General features: G+C 39.9%; 1 protein-coding gene across 2 annotated transcripts in view; it reads left to right on the top strand.

The window, feature by feature from the left end:
* Positions 1-18,119, top strand: part of LOC109035107 (putative ferric-chelate reductase 1 homolog) — a 170,740-nt gene that overhangs the window by 11,618 nt on the left and 141,003 nt on the right. Inside the window, exon 1 of one of the 2 annotated variants that reach the window (XM_072305452.1) lies at positions 7,720-7,737. The exons of the other annotated variant lie outside the window; for it this stretch is intronic. The gene's annotated coding sequence lies outside the window, so the exon portion shown is untranslated. Of the gene's footprint in view, positions 1-7,719; positions 7,738-18,119 lie in introns of those variants that run through there. 2 annotated transcript variants of the gene reach the window in all.

Below are 18,119 nucleotides of genomic sequence, written 5' to 3'. Positions count from 1 at the left end.
AAAAAAAAAAAAACACATTGGATCTAGAGTCCAGACTCTTGAAAACATTGACAAGAAAAAATACTCTTGATTCAATCAGATTTCAGCTCTAATCAAAAGGACATCCGCTCAAATTAAGAGGCTTGGTTCTTGATTTAAGCTTAAATTTGATTGCATCAAGAGTATTTTTGTCATGTCGATGTTTTTAAGAGTTTGGACTCTAGATCCAATGTATTTTTTTCCAATGCGTGCTAAGAAAAATTGCAAAAAATTGCGTCATTTGAGTCTTTGCAACTTTGGAATGAACTTAAGTTCTTTCGTCCGGGAAACCGTGAACTTCGGGAAATCCCGCGCTGTCATCGTTGCTGACGCGCTAATCAATGGCGTGTCTTGCTTTGCGATATATCGAACAATTTGTTATTTCAACCTATGAGAAAGGATCGATTAATAGGGTGTTGGTGACAAACACCTTAAAAATCGATTCTTTACCATATTTTCAAATGAGAAAATATCGACGATTCGCACCTTGCCTCCGGTGTGACGCCCAACCACAGACTTGGGCTGATCTATATTTACGTCAATGATGGAATCAGGTTCTTCTGCAAAGTGTACCATTGTAAAAATTGAATCTAATTCTATCAAGGTCAGAAGATACGAAAGGTTTGCGATTGGGTCACAAGGATTCCTCGGAAGGGAACAGATATTGAATATCCTGCAGAAATTAGTCATAAATACATCGATCGTATGATTCAGAGACGCTCTGTATGATTATAGAGCAGTTCTGCCGTGCTAAGGAAGAACGCCGTATGAACATTTGAGAGTTGCCAAATCTCCTTTGACAAAATGTTTATTTTTAGGAAAGTTATGAATATTTTTCCTTGAAATTTTCAGGAACTCAAGGTGAAATTGCGAACAAACTTATCTGAAAAATTGGAGGAAAAATATTCATAAATTTTCCCGAAAATCCGTGATCTATTTAAGGAAATTTGGCAACGCCTGAAGGTTCATGCGGCGTTATTCCTTCGCACGGCAGAGTTGGATTGCTATGCCGTCATTCGATTTATTCTACCAGGAGGACCCCTTCTGACCGCTGCCGCTACGCAGCCCAACCCGAACCTCAACCAGGGGTGCAGAATCGCAGGATCGCGAGGCACTACGTTGAGGCGAGGTTGCCAAGTCATTGTGTAAAATGTGAATATTTAACATAAGTTTAAAAGGGGAAATCCCTGATTTTTCAGTACTATTTAGCAAAAATGCGTTAGGAGAGGCAGGGATAATTCACAGCTTTTTCTCCGCCAACATTTTTCCGAGAAAGATTACGCGAGGAAATATCGCAGCTATGACCGCGCTCTGTAATTAAACGAAGGAACTTCGTGATTTTTCGCGAAAGTTTTGCCATCTCGATTTGTGATTTTGCGCGAAAATCTCGCGGTCGCCCCATCGACTTGCGGGAATTTCCAAACCTCAATCTTTCAACGTATTTTCCAGAGGGGAACTGTTCTTTAGCACGTTGAAGCGGATTTCAAAGATGCCCTTAAAAATTAGGAAGCCATTCCAGAGCTAGCTAAAAAATTGTCAGAATCTGCGTCAAAAACTTGTTCTCTTCTGCTGCCTCCAGGCTTTTTTTTTCTAACACAAAATGTTCTCGAGGTATTAAATTGATAAACTTACTTAAAAATCCACCCTCGCAGTAGTTATTCATTGTGAATCTTAGAATTGGTTCATCAACACTGACTGAACAGTGGAAAAAACAAGGAGGAAAAACGGGAAACATGGCTAAAAATACACAATTAATAAAACCCGAGACGTTTCGACTCAAAACTGAGTCATTTTCAGTCGGAAACAATAAAAATTTAAAAAAAACCTTTTCTCAGCTCTTTTTCTCAGATCCCGGCCACCACCATGTAGGGCTCAGGTTTTTCATCGTTTTTTTTTTTCAAAATTTTTATCGTTTCCGACTGAAAATGACTCAGTTTTGAGTCGAAACATCTCGGGTTTTTCCACTGTTATCATTGTCTCGGGCTGCTCTTAAAAATTTGTGTCTATTACTGATTGAACGAGGTCTAAACTGAGCGGCCGGCGCGGCGCTTTCGGTCCAAATCGTGCGATTCTGAGCTCTGGAAACCTTGAATGATATCAAGTTCCTGGAGTTTCCGATCGTTGGGGAATCCGACCTCCAAGTTCATGACTCATGAAAGTCCCCTCTTCTCATCCTTGAAGCGAATGCGAAGTCGGGGAGAGAGAAAGTCCCAAACAGCAAAAAACCCGATGACCATCCCCCCACTCGCCACTGCACGGAAGCATTCAAGTTCGATGAACTGGTTGATGGTCGCATCAGCTGATTTGCGATGAGCCATGCAACTCGCGATCAGTGACATCGACTTTGTCAAGCGAAGGAGAGGTGCTGTATGAAAACTGGAGTGCTGTCGTATTTCTCCAGATGACACGTGAATTTCGAGAAAAATTGTTGATATCTTGCGAAATTCTCAGAGAATTTCACCTGCAATGGACCACTAGACAAGGCACGAATTTCAGCATTCTGCTACAAGTTTCTCAACCAACATGTTCATGGACTTGATTATGATTGTGAACATGTTCATGGACTTGATTATGATTATGAATATGTTCATGGATTTGATTATGATTATGAACTTGTTCATGGACTTGGCTGTGAGAACGTTTGAATGCTGCTAATTTTCACCGACATAAATTTATGTTTAGGAAAGTTTTGAGCGTTTTCCCGAAACTTTTCAAAAACCCTAGAGGGCATTGTGAGTACAGCTCTCCGAAAAATTTACCGAAATTCACAAATTTTTCAGGAAAATTCGTCTTACATCAGGAGAACTTTGGCAACGCCCAAATTTACAGACGGCGTTCTTCCTTTGCGCGCTAGCTCAGTCGTCTTTTCTGTCCACTCTATTGCATTTCACATGAAGACGAGGTGTGAAATGATCATTTGAACGTATCTCTGCCAAATGGAACTATGTGCATTAAGACGTGAGCCCTGAGACCCATAAGAATACATGCTTAACAGGGCTCACGTCCCAATGCACATAGTTCCGTTTGATAGAAATACGTCCATTCGGACCACATTTTGCAATAAGGAACCACTGTTTCTGGCTCACTTTCAAAACAACAGATATGCCATTGGTTTCCGTATGCAGAAAGGTGATTTTACAGGAGAGCCAGAGATAGTGGTTCCTCATTGCAAAATGTAATCCATTTTTATGACGTAAACCCTGATTAATATTGAAAACATGTGCACCGACTCACCGAGGGTTTATCATAAGCAGCTCTGGATCATCAAACCAATGTCCGCATTAGTTCGAAGCGGCTTTATTTCGAATCGAGGAGAATTATCGGCTGCAAAACTAATTCCCAAGGTGAGCGGAGACGTGGAATTAAGCCGTTTTTTCTGACATCGCTGTCGCGCGTCGGTTCAGAAAGAGCGAAAGTCGTTTTGATTTTATGGTCCCATCTCGAATCTGGATTTCGGCTCCATTAGCCCCCCGGCCTCGAGATTAGGTTTCGTATCGAAACAAAAACGACGTCTCGCCGATATAATGACTGCTTACTTCATGCAACGCCGACCACGGCCTTTTAGTCGTCTTGCCTCCTTATGTTTTGATTTCTCTCTGCAGCTAAGGCACCCTCCCGAAGGATGGTGCTCTCTCTTCATCCCCAAAAAACTCGTGATCGTATACAGTATGTCTGGTAGGGGTGCAGAAACTTCCAAGGGCTCCCCCAAAATAAATTTCGGTTCCCCCATTTTACGATTATTAAGACGTCATCAGACGTCCCATTTTAAGACGTCTTCTGGCGGAATTTCTCATTTAAACACATGTATTTCAGCAGATCAGATCATTTTGTCATATCTTCTCCACAATGAACATGAATTTCTTTGTTCTATTCATGAACCAAGTGTATCCTCCTGTTCAGTTCACTTAGTAGGTAGTTTCCATTTAAACACGAAATTCATCAAATTTCAGACACCTGCAAATTCTCTATTGCAGATACGCATATTTCTACTTCAGCCATCGATTTTCAACCGTGCACCACGCACATACGTTCATTTTGCATTCTCTCCTAGCACGCACTGGAAAAAAAACACATTGGATCTAGAGTCCAGACTCTTAAAAACATCGACAAGTAAAAATACTCTTGATTCAATCAGATCTAAGCTTAAATCAAGAACCAAGCCTCTTAATTTGAGCGGATTTCCTTTTGATTCAAGCTTAAATCTGATTGAATCAAGAGTCCTTTTTCTTGTCAATGTATTCAAGAGTCTGGACTCTAGATCCAATGTGTTTATTTTTACCAGTGCGGATTGGGTTTATTGGTTCATCGGGAATATACCAATAATGATCTCGTGCTCAACGCAGCTCGAAAACAAGAGCCAATTTATGTCAACGAACTCCCACCTCGGAACCACGCGCTGCCGTTCATTCAAAGCGATCGAGCAATTTACCCGCGAAGCCGCCAGATTTACTGAAAACATAAGTATTTCGTCGAACTTCACCACAGTGGTGACAGTTTTGCTTGGAAGGCTGGCATCAAGGTCGAGTGCCGGAGAATGGTCGTGCTGTAAGATCCGATGCCGTTTCATGCCGAGCGGTCATTGATGCACTCAGGGATCGATTGTTTAATCGATATCGAAGAACATCGATAGATACATCTTCATCTTAGCAATGCTATTAATCGATCAAGGTCATTCGATAAGGACCAAGAATCGAAACTCCAGTGGCGAGGCGTGAATGATCGATTATCGATGTTTCCCCATTTGAAGCTGTGGTAAAGAATCGATTATTAAGGCGTTCGTTGCCTACACCCCGTTAATCGATACTTTTTCATGGGTTCAAATGGCAGATCAATCGATATATCGCAATCTTCCGTCTGCGACGCCCGGTGCATCCCGATATTTCGTAACGCAGACGCCTACCTGACAGCCGGCACCCGGCTTCGGGGCCGTGACTCATGCTGCCGTGTTAAGGCAGTGGCGTGGCTTGCTTTGCGATATATCGATTGATCTGTCTTTTAAATATGTGGAAAAAGATCGATATACAGGGTGTTCGCAACGAACACCTTAATAATCGATTCTTTACCATAGGTTTAAAGGGCGTAACAATCGATACATCGCAATTCAAGCCACGCCACTGGTATTAAGACACCAGAAAAAGATCGGAATCAGGAAAAAGATCGATATACTGGGTGTTCACAGCGGACACCTTAATAATCGATTCTTCAGAACAGTTTCAGATGGGGAAATATCGATAACACTGGTCCCTCGAACCAAACCAATTTTTTTCGATTACTAGGTGCTGAAGAATCCCGAAAATGGCCATATTAACTTCAGGAAAATTGGCTGGTCCTCAGGGCGCCGCCATTTTGAATTTTTCAAAATTGAGAAAACCCACGATTAGATTTTTGCAAATATCTCCTCAACGAGTCATCTCACGAAAAAAAAGAAAAAGAAAAAAAAAAAAAAAAAAAAAAAAAAAACAGCGGAAAGAGCATAAAATTTCCTACCGTAATCATTCTCTTTCGTTTTTTCTAACTTAATTTTTTGATCGTGAAATTAACGTTTTTTTTTCAAAAATTAGCTTAAAAAGGCGCATTTTTGCTGATTTTAGGAGAAACTTTGCTTCATACCTCCAGCCACGATGATCTCAGAAAAAACTGTTATGCTCATTGAAAAGAGCGTGAAATTTACTTACAGAAGGCGTATATTAATAGTTCCTAAACTTGATTTAAATCTGTGAAACAGCAGTTTATAAGCTCCACCCCTAAAATGTGATTTTTTCGACCATTTTCTTTAGAATCACGAAAAGAAAAAGAGAAAAAAACCCTTAAAACGTGACCCGAACTGCGTAAAAAGTTGGCAAAATATAGTGCTGGGTCCACACTATTTTGAAAACAAAACCAAAAAGTTCCAAAATTGTTAATTGGAGTCAAAAATTTTGAGCTCTAATGGATAACCAGTACGGCAGTACATAACTGAGGGGGAAGAGCGTTCAGCTCAGGCAATTAGCATCAGAATATTAAGTAAAGGTCACGGCGAGAGATCTATAATTTTGGGTCTTGTTAAAGACCTCGTCAGTGAGATCAAAAGCCAAAAAGTTCAAAAATGTTCAATCAGAGTAAAAAATTTTGAGGTCCAATGAGTCGAAATTTGTTGTGCTGTGTAATCATTCATTTAAGATGACAGGAAACACAGATTCGGGGTTTTTTTTGTTGTTGTTTAATGAACAAAACTTAAATGTCGCAATTTTGCAGAAACACTGAGGTTTAGAAGTGATTTGATAGGGGGTGCAGAATAGAATGTTCACGATCCGACGACCGATCGATCGGGCGTGATGCTTAGAGTATTCCCCCAGTTTTGCAGGCGTCTCCCGTGATCGTTTCTTGCGCAAACTCCAATGTTTTGGAAATTTTATTCCGGATGATAAGGCCCCTTTTCACGGATTCGGTCACAATTATCAAGCAACGAAACTTCCAGATTCTGTAATTATCCACAACACAGGGTTGCCACATTCAGGGAATTTTAAAAAGGCAGGGTAAACCGGTAAATGTCAAGGAAAATGACGAAACTGTTTTCAATTATGCTTTCTTAACCATCCGTCACATCTTCAGTTGTCAGGGAATTTCATCAAAATGTGTTAGGGAGATCAGCGAAATGTCAGGGAATTCATTTTCTAAATTCTGTGGCAACCCTGACAACAATGAAACGAAACTTGGTCCCTTCTACGCTGACTCAGAGACTTTAACGCAGGAGTAGAAAAGTTGGTTGGGGCAAAACGTGTGATACAACTATTTCGAATTCAGAAGAGGTAAAATTGCGCATCTACTAAATGAAGGGGAATCTCTGTTCGGATGACTCGGAGGAGCATTCACTACGGAGAGCAATTTTATTTACCTGACTCTTGCTCATCATTCGTGCGGTCGTTCCCAGTGGCGTGGCGTGAATTGCGATGTATCGATTGTTACGCCATTTAAACCTATGGTAAAGAATCGATTACTAAGGTGTTCGCTGCGAACACCCTGTTTATCGATACTTTTCCTTATGTTTAAATGGCATAACAATCGATGTATCGCAGTTCACGCCACGCCACTGGTCGTGCCATCGTCTTTTGAAGCTGGAAACGGTATAGAAGAGATAAATAAAGAGAAGAAAAAGAGAAAATGGAAAAAGAATAGAAAAAAGAATAATGAGAGAATAAGAACGAAATAAATATTTCTCTTTTTTCGCTATTGTTTTTCTCTTCTCCTTGCTTCCCTCCACTTCCCTTTATTATTTTTCTCCCCTTCTTTCTCTTCTCTTTTCTCCTCGTTTTCTTTTTTGTCTTCTTCTTAAAATAAATACCTACAACTACTATTACTACTGCCCTTTTCTTTTTCTTCTCTCTCTTTTACTTCTTCATTCTCTTTTTCCTCTTATCGCCCATCTTTCTCTTCTCTATTCTCTTTTTCTCTTCTCTATTCTCTTTTTCTCTTCTCTATTCTCTTTTTCCATCTCACTCTTTCTCTACCTTTTTTTCTTATTGAACTCGAATAAAGGACTTTTTGACCGCGCAAAAAAAGCAAAGCAAATGGTGCCGAAATCGTGCGATAATTGTGACACTTGAAACAAATAACCAATTTTTCGTGTCGTCTTTCATCCTTTTAATTTTTATTCATCATTAAATTTTACAACACCTTTTTCTTTGTTTCAGGTGAGTCTTCCAGTTTCCATATTTAATCATGTCGGATCATTGGTTTTGAGTAAGTAATAACTATTTAATTTTAAACGTGACCCCATGAGACATCTTGAACGAATGGATGTTCGTCATATATTGAAAGGCCGTTCGTGAATGCAACCCTTATTGTTAGTATCCTGGCTGATCCTGTCTGAAGTCTTCAAAAAAATGACGGGGAGATGCGGGTTCATCTGATCCGTTTACGCAAAAAACGTTGTTTTGAGCAACGACGAAGTGGTGTCACCAGCGGAAAACGCCTTCAGTTTTGAGTGATACTTCACCGCCCACACCGGAGTTAAAATATTTGTATCAAAAGTCATTCCGAATCTTGATACTAATTCGTAGGGTTGCTTATTGAACACTCATTAAGTGCCGTCTTGCATTTAGTCAACTGAACTTATAAAAAGCAAAATCAACTCTTTTTACGGAGTGGAATCCGTTCCGTAAGAGAGGAGTATACGTAGGGGTGCCCAGCAAAATCGTGGATGAGTGGCATGTAAGATGAAATTTCAAGATGCAATTTAATTTACCAGGTGACCTCTGGGTTGATAGTCAAGAATGGCGGGTAGGTTTTGGAGCGCGTCCGGGCGCGCTGTAAAAGTCACTTCGTATATGTATGTGTTACGCACAGATCGTGTAATTGCCCAGTTCATGAATTGGGCAGATTTTTGCTCATTTCATGAAATGGGCAATGTTGTTGCCCAAATTGTGAAATGGCACCAAAATTGCCCATTTCATGAATTGGGGCGGGAAAAAATCGCCCAATTCACGCATTGGGCAAATAATGAAAAAAACGCTCACACTCAATTTGTGTAATTGCCCAATTCGTGAACTGGGGCATGTGCCAATTCTGCTGTTGATTTTGTTGCTGTTTGCTGAATTCGTGAACTTTATTCGCGTGAAATTTCACGAAATTTTTTGAAACTTTAGGGGATGCGTTTAGTATGCCAAGAAACGCCTAGAAACAGCGATTCTAGATTTAGCAATTTTTCACCCCAAGCCTAAAACATTGACACATGACATAACATTGACACATGACATAACATTGACATGCAATTGTTTTCGTTTGCACGGAAAAAAATTAAATGTTGATTTAGCATTTATACTGTTAAAAAATGTCCGAAAAATTTTAAATGCTGATTTTACAATACGAAAATGCTAACATAACATTTTAATTTGTACGTTTTGTAGTGGGCATTGTTACAATAGCATTTGTTAAAATGTAAATTCAGCATTTGGAACTTGTTGGACATCTTTTTAACCGTATAAATGCTAAATCAACATTTAATTTCTTTCCGTGTGGTGTAGGGGTTCGGTTAGGCCTTTTCTCTCCCCTCTGTGTCCCCACCCCCCCTTCGTGTACAGCACCTCAGTAGGGTAGCATAATACTGCTGCATCAACAGGGAAACCATTCGAAACTTTTCCGAACCTCCAAAGCTTCAATTAATAATTCCGAAAAAAGTAATACATCTCATATCTCGTGAAATATATTCGAGCCTCTTGTTTCACTTTCCATCTCAGCGTACAACATCTAGGTTTTCCGCAGTCAAAATAAGACTCGATAGTGAAGTACACTCGAGATTTCACGAGTGCTCCTACTCGAGGCGCGGTTCCCGGAGAAAAACTTTTCGCAACGGATTTTCGTAACGAGACCGGGAACGGCGACACCCACGCCTTGGCGCGGTGATCAAAGCACGCCAGCCGCCCGCCGCCGCCGCGCGCGCAGACAAATTGAAAGTAAAACTTTTGTGTGGGAAGACGTGTGACTCCTCTGTAAGCGTTGACCTCCTGTCCGGCCCGGCGCCCAGTGCGGCCCTCTGTGGACAAAAGTCAAAAATTCACAACTCAACATCTGAATATTTTTTTCGGAATTTGTTATCTTAAAGATATTTCTGACTCACTATGATGGTTTATTTTCAAATTTTTCGCTCAAAACTACCTCAAATGTGGGTAGAAAGTGGGCAGGAAATAGGTCGGGAATCACTGGTCCGTAAGAAATACACGGGGAAAAGACGTCAACTTCAAATGGAGATTTCTCGCTTGAAACGCAAAATGCTCTGGGTGGTTGACATTTTCCTAATCCTCAGATATCCAACTTCAATTCTACGAAAAAGATCTTGCGACTTTTTGCGACTATCAGAGATATTCGAAGTTAGAGTTTGGGTGTTTCACGTTGCTTTTACATTGTTAACACAGGGCTAATTCGAGGTTGCCAACTTCGAATGAACTTTTCTTGAAAAATACGCAAAAAAACCGGAGGTATAGCATTTTCTTATTCCTCGAGTGTTTTACTTTGATAGTGCCAAAGGGTTTTCCTGTGTCGGTGCTACTATCTTCATTATTCAAAGTTAAGTGTCTTTTACCGATTTTTGTCCGCATCGTCCATAAGGGTGCCGCACTGTGCGGCGCGGCGCAACGCGGCGCCATAAAAGTGAGCCATTGTTCCGTCTATTATCCGCCGGACCTTCAACCAGAGCCGCTCAATTCACCAACTCCTTCCATCTCACACTCCGACTCCGAAAACGGCTCAATGAATTTACCACCCGTATCCAGAATAACCCGCTAGGCATACCTTTAATTTAGCCACTGTAAGTGCGTTATACTGCCGTGCTAAGGAAAAACGCCGTATGAGCCTTCAGGCGTTGCCAAATTTCCTTCAGTAAATCACGAATTTTCAGGAAAATTTGTCGACGTTTTTCCTGCAATTTTCCAGATCATTTTGTTCGCAATTTCACCTGAATTTCCTGGAAATTCCAAGGAGAAATATTCATAGCTTTCTTCAAAAATGAACATTTTATCGAAGGTAATTTGGCAACTCTCGAATGTTCATACGGCGTTCTTCCTTAGTACGGCAGTACGCCCTCCTTATTTCTGCTGTGCAACGCAAAAACGCCGTAAACGCCATTTTAAATGTTTTGGAAACGATGTATCATACACGGAGAAAAAACTTCGTGCATGGGACCCGAAGTTGAAGTCGTATGGATCTCTGAAGTTTTCTGATCACGCATCCGAAAACTTGAGGTCGAGCTGCCGAAGTTTGGGTCAGACATCAAAGCACTTCGGTATGTACCGGCGTACTTCAGATGTGTGACCCGAACCCCTCGGTATCTATCGAAGTACTTCAGATGTCTGACCCAAACTTCGGCAGCTCGACCTCAAGTTTTTAGATACGTGATCTTACGGAAAAACTAAAACGCCTTCAATTTTTTGTATATGCAATAAGCGTGTCCATTGAGTACGAATAGTTGCGTGCTGTGTCACTATTATTGACTTCGTGTTGCATCCGCCACCCGAGCTCCGAACTTATATTGCGTGCTAAGGAAAAACGCCGTATGTGCCTTCAGACGTCGCCAAATTTCCTTCGATAAAAATCGAATTTACATTGTAAATTGTAAATATTTTTTCCCAAAATTTTCAGACAATTTCGTACGCACTTGAATGTAAAATATCTGAAAATTTTAAAGAAAAATATGCATGAATGTCGCCAAAAATACATTTTCTATCAAGGGAGATTTGGCAACTCTCGAATGTTCATACGGCGTTCTTCCTTAGCACGGCAGTATAGCAGTGGCTAAGTGTGTTTTGAACGAATTAGACGGACTTATATGCAGAATCAACGTAACTTCATTTTACGTTTCGTGTTCCTCTCCCATTGTTCCTTTTTAGAGACAACCATTAAGCATTCAAAATGTGTATGAAGTATCAGCAGATTTTGAAGAACATTCCCAATAAAATTCAAGTCAGCATGATGCTTACTTCTCTGTGTCATAAATACTGAAACATCAGGAAAAATTAGACAACGTCTAATGTAGTTATGCTGATCCTTCGCCCAATAAATTATAGATGCATTCTTTCCTGAAAGACTTCCTTTCAAGATCGTCTTAAAAAAATGTGCAAGGGGTGAGTGAGGGTTTATCTACTCAATTAGGACCTATTTGAGGAGCAGCCACTCAAAAAACAAAGAATTTTAAGAAGAACAAAAATAGAATACCAATCTACTCAACTTCATTTCTTTCAAAGATATATCAAAAATTCCAGTTCAATTAACAACCCAGTGTATTTATTAACATTTTTACAAGCAGTTACAATCAAAGCAAACACAAAGACTAGAATTAATAGCGATGACACTAGTAATTTTACTTGTTTATATTTGTGAGACTTGAAAAAAAAAAGTTCGTGGTGAGAGTTTAGACTTCGTTTAGAATCAGGATTTGATCAATATTTAGACTCCAAACAAAAGGGGTAACATTTACTCCAATAAGAGTGCAGTCTTTCGATAAAATATTATTTTTGTAGCTCGCGTACCGATAACCTCGAGTTTTGAATGACCGTGATGACGTCTGTGACGATCCGTGTTTTAGATGAGAGGAAGTGACTTGGGAGAAACCTATTTCGTTTTTCAAAAAAGTCAAATTTTAGATTCAGTCAATGAAAGTTTTATCGGAAGTCAAACCTATGCTATGTCTCGTTTGAAAGCTGAAAGTTTGGTTTTACGGTTCTATCGTAAGATTATCCTAATCTATTTTATCATTAGCACAGTTAGCTGCAATGAGCGAACCTAAGAGAGCGCGATGTGCTCTCTGGGGGTCGGGCCGCGTAGCGGCAAGGGGGCGCAGCCTCTTAGTAATTTTCTATCAGTAGAATATTTTTTACTGGGTTAGGGCCCTCTCACTATGAATATGGTTTCCGCGAAAGCTCAAGTGATACGCATCACACGGTCAGAGTTCAAGAATACCCGAATGTTTATTATACCTACTTGACCATCGACTCAACTTCATCAGTTTTCTCAATTTATTTCTACTTTATTAGTTCTGCCACTGGGCTCTCTGAATTCTTATGTGGGCTTATGAAATTTTAGTTCATAAATCGCATCAGAAATTTCACAGCGGCAGAGTGTTGAAAGAAATCCATCGAAATTTCTCCGACGAAAGCCAGAAAACTGAAAAACAAGCCAACTATGAGACCAATGAATGCCGATTGTAAATCATTTAAACTGAACGGCCGGGGTCCATCGCTGTTCTCAGCCGTGGACGCTTTTGACCCCTGTATGAAACTCGAGTCGTCTGCAGTATCCAAAATCTTTCTGGCAAGTCCATTCTCAAAATATTGAGCGATCAGCTGTTTATATTTCTCAAAATAGAAAGAATTTTTCAAGAAAAAACCCATTAACGGATACGTCATGAGGTACTCCTCGACCAGATGATATTCCACCCACTGATCTTTGAAAAGATGTTTCATGCGAATGTTTGCTTTCGGGGTGGATGAGAAAGGCAAACTTAGCAAAAAAGCGTCCTCCTCCGCAATTAAGTGTACATTTTCTTCCACCTCCTCAATCACAACTCCAAATTGTTTTATCATGGATGCAAAAAAATCTTCATTTGTGGTATCAGTTACATTAGGGAAACGGACGACCGTCCTATTCAGGTTTAAGCAACTAACGTAAAGATACCATTTGTAAAACGAATAACTGTCCAGTATTTTCGCTTTCATCGCCTCAGATTGGTTCAATTGGTCGAAAACACTCATGACCTCTGACTTAGCAACATGAAAGGTTTGAATGATGAGGTTAGACTCCTCTAAACTCTTCAGGGAGTCAATCTCTGGATACATAACTCTGTCGCTCAGCAACGTCGTCATACTACCCAAAAAAGCGGTCGATATAATGAGTGCGGAGAAACTGAAGATCAAAAAGAGGATCTTCCCTGTGCACAGATGGCCGAGGTGTAATGATGGCGGGCTTCCACACAAAAAGTACGCGCAGAGCGTCAACAGAGATGATGCGTTTCTGTAATAATCGATCTCCGAATCCGTGTAGAGACGATTAAATAATTCGTGCTGCGAAAGCTGGAAAGTATGAAGAGCGAAGCCAAGAAGGAGGATTGTAGCAGTGATGAAAACCCAAACGACAGATGAGAAACTTTTGAAAATCACGAGGCCCTGTGACATGTAGCCGCTATGTGGCGCGACAATACCCAGCGCTCCTGTGTCGAAACCGACCGTGAAGTCAAGTTTTGTTATCTCAGATCCCTCTACAACTATTCCACTTGGAAACATAACCATATCGAAACCATATTTCAGAGCCTCATTTATCTCAGAATAATAATCATCTTTAAAATGACGTTTCCTAAAGGTGCCGTTCACGGAGCTTGCAAGGTGCATAAGAACAGTGTCCTGTAATACCAACCAGTCTGTCCAAGTTGGGGTGTAAGCTACTCTATAGGCCCTATCTGACGCGTCTGCGACTACCGTTAAATATTTTTTATGCATGTTTCTCCACGAAAAGTCGAAGAATGCCTCGTCAGCCCCTTCCCAGTCCTGGAAGGAGATGAGATTTTCCGCGAACGGATCGTATCTTTCGCAGCCGCATGGGTGACAAATTACGGCCTTGTGGCCTTTGAAGAAGCGCCAAAAAAATCTGAAACAAAATATTAGAGTACCAGTCATATCCGCCCCAGAATGTTCAAGCGTCGTATTACGGGAAGCACTCAGCGCACTCCTTTTGGTAATGTGGCCAAAACTTTTTACCAAGAAGATCAGATAATTTTTGAAATTCCAAATGTTGTTTAAGAACAAGCCGCGGGTTACATTAAAAACTTGATCGCTCAGAATCGAGTGGTCGCTCAATTCACGAGATGTTAAACTTACCTCCATACTGCACTTTTTTCTTTCAGCTGCTGTCAGCCAAAGATAATGTCCATCAACTTTTATACAGCAACGCGGTAAGATTTCCGGCAGGTATGCATTCCTGTTTCCGTCGCTAATTGGGATTTGTATCAATTTTTCTTCCTGTCCAATCGGCTTCTCATGTGAAGTAGTGTAGAAAATCAAGTCGAATAAATCACTGACGTCATCAAGCGTAAAAATGATATTTTTTGTATGATCAATATCCACTGAGCTGGTGATTTTGCTGTGATGAGATATCGAAACGGTTTGGATGGAGGTCTCGTGCAAGGCATGAATGAACTCGGTGAAACGTGGGTACGAGTAGATTTCGACCACGTAAAGTAACTTAACCTCAGAAATGTTTACTATTTTTCGACTTACGTGAAATGTTAGTGATGAAAGAAGTTCCCACTCATCTTTTTTAGAGGGTTCAAGACCGGTAAAATAGCCAGAAATGACTGGAGCAATGAAAAGAAGGATGAAACAAACGAGCGTGTGCATGATCGATGAAAAAAGATTTAGTTTGGTACTTCAAAATAGAGAAATTAAGCCGATGGAATCCTCATACATACCTTACTTAGCTCACAGAGAACATCTAGTCCAAGCATGGTAATTCAATAATCAGGTTTTAATTCTAAAACTTCAAACATGATTTATGTTTCTTTTTTTTAATCTTTCCTTTTTTAATGGAACAATGGATTCTAAACATTCAACACTGAACGAAAATGTAACACCCTAAACTTTCTCGTATAATAAGCCACAATGCATACGAGACAGTCAATTTTAAAAATTCTGTAGCCGGATGGGATTCTATGGCACGATTGTGAAAATTTTGTCCCTCTAGCCTGTCATGAAACAATCAGCGATTTGTCGTAACTGGAACATTCTATTATTTTAGAATATATATATGGAGGAAAATCTTACAGCGCATCAATGTCGAGGCAAGTTTTAAGTATCATTCAAGTGAAAATGACATTGCATGACCTCCATAGCCCGTGGACACTCTGGTAAACACTTGAATGTACTTTATTTTAACCGTTCTGTGTATGATGCAGCTGTTTGATATTTTTTAAACCGTTTAATTCAATAGAAAACACCGGTGGTCTTACAGGAGCGAAAAATACCCTCCAGGCGTTTGGAACATAAGTACTCTTAGGTCTGACTGATTTTGGTTTGAAAACAGTACACCCCTGGGGGAATTTGCGTTCAATCAATTTTGAGAGAGCACGAGGTGCTGGTTGATGACAAAACCTCAACTACATAAAACATCAGAATCGAGTATTAATATGTATTATGTCGGCCAACTGATCATTGATGCCAAATCTACCTACCCCGGGGAACATAAGAGTTAGTTAGTTAGTTAGTTAGTCAGTCAATATATTTTAAGTCATTCAGCGTCACATGATATATTACCAAAATTCTGAAACTCTTCACCTCTCTTAATTTAAAAATCTAAATTTTCGTATATACTCCCATTTTCAAAATTATCTGTAAAGACGATAATGGCCTGAGACGCTGAATGTCTTAAAATAGTACCAACTAACTAACTAAGTATTAACGGCTTTACAGAGAATTTCGAAAGTGGGTGTATTTACAAAACTTTAATAATACCTTATTACTCCGTTGATTCTTAGAGTCTTTCTTCGTACTCTGAATCAGAAGAATATGTATTTTAACACTTCGACCATGTACTTGTTGTCATTGATGAAACAGGGATATAAAGACAATTCCATTACCATTTTGAGTGGTGAAAGCAGAGTATTGTTGATGTTGACCAGTGGCGTGGCGTGAATTGCGATATATCGATTGTTATGCAATTTAAACCTATGAAAAAAGATCGATTATCAGGGTATTCGCAGCGAACACCTTAGTAATTGATTATTTATCATAGCTTCAAATGGCGAGATATCGATAGTCGATTATTCACGCCACGCCACTGATGTTGACCCCCAACCATTTCGTATGACTGCAACTTGGTCGTGCCAAAGAAAACCGCCGTATAACCCTTTAATCATTTCTAATATATTTCTGATAAAATGCGAATTTTCAGGGAACTTTTTGTAAATGGTTTGCTGCCAATATTTTAGTTCTTTTTATTTGCAATTTTATCTAAATTTTAAATTTGAAATTTTACGCAGAATCAACGTTATTTCATTTTACGTTGCGTTCTTTTCTTCCATTTTATCCTCTAGGAGACACTCCTTAGATAGCCGTATAAAGACTTAAACAGGTGTGTAAAGTATCAGCAAATTTTAAAGAATATTCTCAATAAAATTCAAGTTGGCGTGTTCCATAATTTTCTGTTACATGAGAACCGGATAATCCGACAAAATTAGACAACGTCTAACGTAGTTGGGCTAATTCTTTGTCCAGGTACAGATGTATGTTGGCCTGTGAGGCTTGCTTCCAAGATTGTCTGAAAGGGTGTGTTAGCGGTGAGACATGGTTTATCTATCTGTCCGACAATTTTTTAACTGTCTGTTAATCTATTCCACATGCTCCTTTAAAAGAAGAAAAAAAAGAATAAAAAACCTAACTTCATTTTATTGAGGGTATATGTCAAACATCCCTGTTTAATAACAACTCATTGAATTTATTAAAATTTTAACAAGCAGTTCCAATCGGTGTAAACATGAACACTAGAACTAAGAGTGGTGAAACCAATCATTTGACTCGTGCACAATTGTGTAACTTGAGATTGGCTGAAGTATAGAATTTGGATATAGTTTCGCATTAAACTTAAATCATCAGTCTTTCTGAAAGAAAATAACACTTATTCTGACGAAGACGATAACGATGAAGATGAAATCGCGGGGCGCAGGGCCGGATTAACCTACTTGCCGCCCATGGACCGCCTGTATTTTGCCGCCCCCTTCTCATTCGTTTTGAAACATCAATAAAAACCATCTAGTGAACGTGCCGGAGGGGGAGGGGTGCATAAGACTCGTTTAATTACTCGTGTTGAATACATTTTTTGCGAAAACCCTGTCAATACTACCAAAATTTCACGGAACTTTGCTTCTCCATTTATAAGAAATGAACCAAAAAATTATGAAAGAACAAACATAAATGTGGTTTAATAATTTTAACTTTCGCGGCTGCGCCGCGCTGATCGCACTATGTTTGGCGCAAAGCGTGAAGTATCCCTGCAGTCTTGTAGGCGCTATGCGTTTCACGCCAACCGCTCCTGATGACCGCACTGTGTTTGGCGCAATGGGTGAAGTATCCATGCAGTCTTGTAGGCGCTAATATGTGTTACATGCCGACCGCCGCGCCGCTGCCGCGCCGAAGGCTTGTCCTTTTCATCCTGGCAGGGTGCTAAATGCAACTTACATTTAAAACATTTATCTTAACTATACTTTTATCATAACTGTACGCATATTCACGTCTACAGGGTGTCTCACGAAAAAGGAGCCACCTTGAATATCTGCCGAACGCGTCGGAATTTCGAAAAACGGTAACAGACGTGTTCGTTTCTATCGAAGGGGGACACCTTTTGGAATATTTGACATTTTCCCAAACCGCGAAAGAAACACATACTAAAGGTTTGGTGCTTAAATGATTTGGATCTTATTTCATTCCCCTAAAAGGATGGAGTCCCGCGATAAGCGATTAATATAGAGGCCATCACATGTTAATGACGCTCCGTATAATTTTTAGTATTGGATAAGAGAGGGTGGGTTTAGAAAAACTTTTTTTTTTTTTTTTTTTCAAAATATACAAATTTTAGATTCAGTGACGTTA

The sequence above is a fragment of the Bemisia tabaci genome, chromosome 10 (genome assembly GCF_918797505.1).
Source record: "Bemisia tabaci chromosome 10, PGI_BMITA_v3".
Lineage (NCBI taxonomy): Eukaryota > Metazoa > Arthropoda > Insecta > Hemiptera > Aleyrodidae > Bemisia > Bemisia tabaci.
This window is presented reverse-complemented; position numbering and strand designations above follow the sequence as displayed.